The sequence below is a fragment of the Alosa alosa genome, chromosome 16, assembly GCF_017589495.1.
Source record: "Alosa alosa isolate M-15738 ecotype Scorff River chromosome 16, AALO_Geno_1.1, whole genome shotgun sequence".
Classification (NCBI taxonomy): Eukaryota; Metazoa; Chordata; class Actinopteri; order Clupeiformes; family Clupeidae; genus Alosa; species Alosa alosa.
In genome coordinates, this window is record NC_063204.1 from 8,325,699 (window position 1) to 8,332,509 (window position 6,811).

Sequence of the window (6,811 nt, forward strand, 5' to 3'; positions counted from 1 at the left end):
CTGCTCTTTGGAATAGGGGAAGCTCTGATAAAAATGGTCAGTTCTTATAGGTGGTCAGGTGCTATATTGTTATTTGAGGGCAAAAGTTATCCAAAAACCCAAATTAGACCAAACAGTATAGAGTTCTGAGACATGGCAGCTGGCCAGGCTATACCAGTTAATTTTGGGGGGAGTTTAAATAGGCTTTTTGGTAGCCTACTAGAGTTATTTCTCTGTCACTATTCTGTACGTTCATCTGCCTTACTGTTTTATTTTGAATCTCCCCTGGTGGGGAAGACTATCAACTTGTGAACATCTATAGCGGTAGTTTTCATCATACTGACCATGATATTGTATTGTCTGTGTAATTATTGAGCTCTCAACTCCATGCATGTCCATGTGGTCCGTGTGGGCAGATAGGAATGTGTTTGGTCAGTCTTTCTTTGTCTCTTTTGATGAGGCTGTTTGGTCAGTCTTTCTTTGTCTCTTTTGATCAGGCTGTTTCCCTCTTTTTCCTTCTCCAGCTTCCTCCACTCTCTCACTTTTGACCAGATGGACTGAGCTCAACTCATCATATCCTCCAATGAGTCATGCTGACTAATGTGACGTGTGTGACGACAATATTTTGCTCAGAAAAAGCCCCCCCCCTTTTTTGTTTTAGCCCTGGGGTGTTATTGAGAAGGCTAGTCCATTTCCGCTCAAATCCCCCACCAGGATGACTTGGTCCCCATGGGTAAGGGGTACCAGTCCCTCAGACTCAGAGTAGAGCCATCAATGGGCCTGCTGTGCAGAAAGGCACATTCATATCAACCCCTAATGGGCTAAAAGGGGCTGAAAAGAAAGTCCAAAAGCATGGAAAGGCGTCGGCATTGAGGCATAATTACTGGGCAGGAAGTGAGAAACAGCATGAGAGGCATTCAAGGTGATTCGCTTGTGGTTCTTGAGCAGTGTGGTGATTATTGTGTGGTTCTTGACCACTTCCTGCCTTAAAATGACTCTGATGTAATTGTCCATCAGAATTTAGTGTACTGATTAGATGTGTTATGGATGACACAAAGGTACACTAATAAAGGGTAATTACATAACCCTGTCATACCATTTGGTTGCAAGTTATGCTAAAGCAAAGTTTATCAATTTAAATCAGCAACATTACTTGACTAGGTTAAGTTGAGTCAATACAAAATGTTCTACAATGTAAAGGACTATCAGAATGGTTGTAGAATAGTTTTAATATTCTCTGTAATAAAAATATTGTCATGTTTCTCTATCATATGTGAGTCGGGAATTCAGATAAGAAATTGAACTCGCACTCAACAAGACTACACACTGGTACAGTTTCTAGCATAGACCCTTCTGTCAGCAGGAAGACAGTAAGTTCAGTAGCAGTCCTCTCAGGTCTCTCCACAGAGAAGGCTTACAATACCTGCTCCTGATTGTTGCTGGTTTTCCGACAGATGCAGCATTCCTATGACTTATTTATTTGTTTGTTTGCTTAGCTAGCGAGGGCGCTCATGACGGTTGTTGCTCTCTCATCTGTTCAGGGGGGTGTAGGGCTCGTTTATGAGCATAGCACTGCTGGATGTGGATGCAAATAGCCTGACAAGTCCTCTAGGTGGGTAATGGGGAACAGCATCCCGGTAATGACGCTGGTTATGAGACATTAGAACACAAATACTCAGTATAGAACACATCATTTCAGAGAGAGAAAGAGAGAGAGAGAAACAGAATGATTTCTTCCACTGTTTGTTTGTTTGTGTGTGTGTGTGTGTGTGTGTGTGTGTGTGTGTGTGTGTGTGAGAGAGAGAGGAAGACAGAGAGAGAGAGAAAGAGAGAGAGAGTGTGTGTGTGTGAGAGAGAGAGAGAGAGAGGCAGCAAATGTCTCCCACAGCATGTAACAGTCAGTTCAATTAATCTGCCATCTCAATGTAGGAAAATGCAGATCACTTCAGCAATATGGCATGAGTGTGGGATTGGCCAGTCGTTTTGACATAATCACAATAACACTGAATTTCAGATTCCCCACAGTAGGACCCAAAGGTGAAGTGAAAGGGTCTCAGAGCAACACTGCCATGAGGGAGCACACTGAATAAGGCATTGGGAAACAGTGGAGAGAGTGAATGAAGGCATTAAGGCATTAGGAAAACAGTGGAGAGAGTTCATTACCATTTGGAATAAACTGACTTCTGACAGAAAAAAAAACAGACCACACATCACCCGCCATGTCATCGTTTCAAAGCTGATCTGAAGCTGGGTCCAATTAAACAAGCTGACAGGCTAAAGTGGGCGAGGCCATGCTAACTCAATTTGGATTGAGTCTGACTGCGGCATTGATTAGTAAATTACTGTTTGGAGAATGTGTGTTGCCTCTCTTACCTTTAAAATCTGTAATTGAGCATAATGTTATTTATTTATTTATTTTTTTATGTATTTATAGAAACATCTCTGTCAGTTCCATGCCGTTTCAACAGACATATAGGATGGATGGATTTTTGTGAATGTTTCCGTGGCATTTTAAGTAACAGTAGTCTTATTGTTAATGCACAAATTAAGTAACAGTAAAACAGAGAAATGCTGTTTTACATCTAACCAGTTGCCTCTCTTACAGTCAATGAACCACTTGAAAAGGTTGGCCTCTCTTGTCGTCCTATCCTTATTAGATGTTAAGTTTTTCATTACTCAAATCTGAAATGGACTTGGGAAAAAAGTCATTAGATTTTCATTTTTTTACCGAGAGAACATAGTAATATCTGACGTAGAGCACGCTTTCCATGACATATAGCCGTGGCATTTAGCAAGGCTAGCCTTATTCTGCACAGTAAATCATCTCAAAATCTCCATTTCAATAGCAGAGGAGGCAGGAATCCCTTACTCTGTGTGTGTGTGTGTGTGTATGTGTGTGGGCCCACTGGTGTCAGCAAGTTGTTCCACTGACTTCATTTATGTGGTAGCTCGCTTGAACACAATCAATGAACCACTTGTCTACACACAACTTTTTATCCCCATTTTTGAAAAGGCAAAAGGTTGGCCTCTCTGTGAAAGTTTTCTTCATTACTCAAATCTGAAATGACTTGGGGAAAAAGTCATTAGGGAGAACATGAAAAGTGTAAGCCAGCTGCCCCATCCTCCCCACCACCCCTCTTCCCTGACCCGCCCTACATTTATAATGCCACGGCCACGATCCCGCCAAAAGGACACATGCATCACTGCCAGTCTGCAGACATATCAGCGGTAATGACCGTAATGTGAAACCTGTGAGAGTGTTATTTTTCTTACAGCGTCCGTGGCCCTCCAGTGAGAAGTGCAGTAAACACAGCCACTACAGAGAATAATCTGACCTCTGAGGGGAAAAATTGATTCCTTTTTTCTCTCTCTGTCTCTCTCTCTCTCTGTCTCTCTCTCTCTCACTCTCTCTCTCACACACACACACACTTTGCTGGAGTGTATCATGGTGAAACCTGTAGACCACTAGGGAACCAAGGGGGAGAGAAAAAAAAAACAAAAAAACTGCATTTTCATTCAAGCTTGCAGAATGGAATGTCGTCTGGTGTGGCTGGCTCTCCTTGGCTTCAGCAAATACCTCAACACACTTCTCAAGGGATTATCGAAGGTGACCTGCTGAGACTAGCTGAAAATATCTTAAGATTTACATTTTCACCTCCCAAAGTGTATTTTATTGCTTGCAGTAAACATCAATTTGCATTACATCAAATGGATTGGATTTTTCTCTTAGTGCCTGTCGTCTTCTGCTGGAGGGCCAATGTGAGCACAATAGCAGTAGGGACGAACCCTCCGGAAATCTAATGTCAGGGAGAATACGTTTGATATTCTAGCCTACTACCTACTCTCCATCGGATACATTCGATTCACAGGCTCCTCGCGTAGCATGTTCCTATAAAATGCTTTTACATCCCCCAGTGCCATTCATTTCTAACTCAGGTCAGAGTTAGAAGCATGACTGTACATCTGACCACCACTGGGTCCCATACCTTAACACAACATAATGTATTGCTTTTACCAGCTTCAAACTTATTCTGATGCCACACTGACTTAGAAGGAGTCTCTGACTTATTATGGAGTCTCTGACATTGCCAGTATGTGCACAGAATGCCTGGTGTTGCGCTGCGTAACATCGTCGCAGGTAAGAACAGAACTGTCTGTCAATTTAAGATGAATTGGATACCTGTCTTCTGTCCAACATCACTATCTTCTTCAGCCCTACCTAAGATATGTGCAGATGAGGAACTAAGGAGGTCTCTCCTTTCGTAAGCTGCCTATTCTGCTGAAATACTCCTGTCATCTGGACGGGATGAAGAGACACTTACTTGGGGTTGGGCAGGGGTTTGAGATAATAATCTATTCATGGAAAGTCAATGGACTGTAGGTGGAGTACAGATCAGGCAGTGTGTGTGTGTGTGTGTGTGTGTGTGTGTGTGTGTGTGTGTGTGTGTGTGTGTGTGTGTGTCTGTGTGTGTGTGTGTGTGTGTGTGTGTGTGTGTGTGTGTGTGTGTGTGTGTGTGTGTCTGTGTGTGTGTGTGTGTGTGTGTGTGTGTGTGTGTGTGTGTGTGTGTGTGTGTGTGTGTGTGTGTGTGTGTGTGTGTGTGTGTGTGTGTGTGTGTGTGTGTGTGTGTGTGTGTGTGTGTGTGTGTGTGTGTGTGTGTGTGTGTGTGTGTGTGTGTGTGTGTGTGTGTGTGTGTGTGTGTGTGTGTGTGTGTGTGTGTGTGTGTATGTGTGTCTTTTCCTGCACCATTCCCTACTCTACACAGTTGGCACTACATGGCAATATTAAAGCAATTGTGTGTGTGTGTTTGTGCGTGTGTGTGTGTGTGTGTGTGTGTGTGTCTACCTGTGAACACAGACACAACAAAACAAAGATATGAATACAGTAATCAAGGTCATACTTAATTACACTTACACACAGTGCCTGGCAGAGAGAGAGTTAGAGAGAGAGAGAGAGAGAGAGATACTAAAAAAGTAATCCATTCCCGTGGTGTTCCCTGCCTTACTGTTGTCTGCTAGGGTGGATTCCAGGGGCCTCGAGCAGAGGTGATTATCATCCCATTAATCACACATCTTCGCTCCCTGGCGGGACAGCCTGCCCAGAAGAGGTCAGAAGGGGCCGTTAAAGTAACTAAAAGAGTGGGAAGGGAGAAGGAAAGAAATCTACACATCTGCACTTCATCATACTGGAGGCTCTACCTATCCGCACTTCATCATACTGGAGGCTCTACCTATCCGCACTCTCTACCTATCCGCACTTCATCATACTGGAGGCTCTACCTATCCGCACTTCATCATACTCTACCTATCCGCACTCTCTACCTATCCGCACTTCATCATACTGGAGGCTCTACCTATCCGCACTTCATCATACTGGAGGCTCTACCTATCCGCACTTCATCATACTGGAGGCTCTCTCTATTCATGGAGTTCACAGCTCACTGTGCTGCCAGCTCATAGTACATTCATTTAAAAGTCTAATATTTGGTGCTGATAGTTGAGCTGAGTCGTACACAGGTTTCTGACTTGCCGTCTGACACTGTCGTATTTACAGGTTGCACTTCACTTAATGCTGAGGCTCGTTCAAGCAAACGGAATAACTATGTGCTGTGGCAGGGTAAGGAAAAAAATATCTACTGCATTTTCTCACATTTTAGTCAGTCAGTTGAACACAGCAATTCCACTTGATTCAACAGAAACCAATCTCCAGATATTAACAGTACTTTTAACCTCCTTTAGAAAGTAACCACATGAGACAGATGTAGGTGCCATCATCACATCAACACAGGTACAGAGGAACAGTGATGATCTAGAATAAACCATCTTAAAGATAAGACATACAGTATTGCACTTCGATACACACAACGCCGGGAAACATTACTCTTATTATTAGAAAACATTTGTTTGTATGTAGAATGTAGAAACAAGGCTGGAACTGCAAGTGCACCTGGAAGCACAGTAGAGAGGGACAGAATGGGGACTGCTTTCCCAAAGGAGATGGATCTTAAGGATTATGAGTGTTTTTGTTATGTTTTTTCCCCACATAACATACTCATAGCATAAACGTGCACACACTGCTCGTAGGTACTATTTAAGGGGCGCTGTCCATGTAAACAGTGCTGAAATATTTGTGAATTTGGCAAGATCAGGTGAAGAAGACCTACACGTTAATTGACTTGAAGATAAGGAAAACAACTTTAGTATATCACTTTCTTAAAGTATCCCCTTGTAGGCCAGTGACCAACACAGACATAAATAATGCTAATGATCTAAACATAATCACATTTCATTCACTGTAATTAAATTTAATATAGAACCGAAATGTAACATTGATAAACACTGGTGACCTTCGTGAAAATTTCTTTTTTAGAAGCTCTTTTGTTGTCTACGACTACTAAAGTAAATCTGTGAGTATTTTCCCTACATTTTGAGGTTAATGTTTTTAACGAATGCTATGAAATTCCCCGCCAAGGACCTTTTCTGTCCTTATAAAGATGTTCGGTTACACTTTACTTGACAGTATCGTCATAAGAGTGACATGACACTGTCATGAACGAGTCATAATCTTTATGACATAACATTCCTGTTATTAAGTGACATTCAGTTTTTGTCATAACAATTTAGGGTTAGGATTAGGGTTAGAGTTAGGATAAGGGTTAGAGGTTAGGATTAGGGTTTGGGTTCATGTGTCATGACAGTGTCATGTCACTCTTATGTCGATACTGTCAAGTAAAGTGTTACCAGATGTTCTGTACTTTGTGTGCGTGTGTGTGTGTGTGTGTGTGGATATGAGTGTGTTATCCACCGGTTCATGTGCCAACCAGGCTTCATTGTC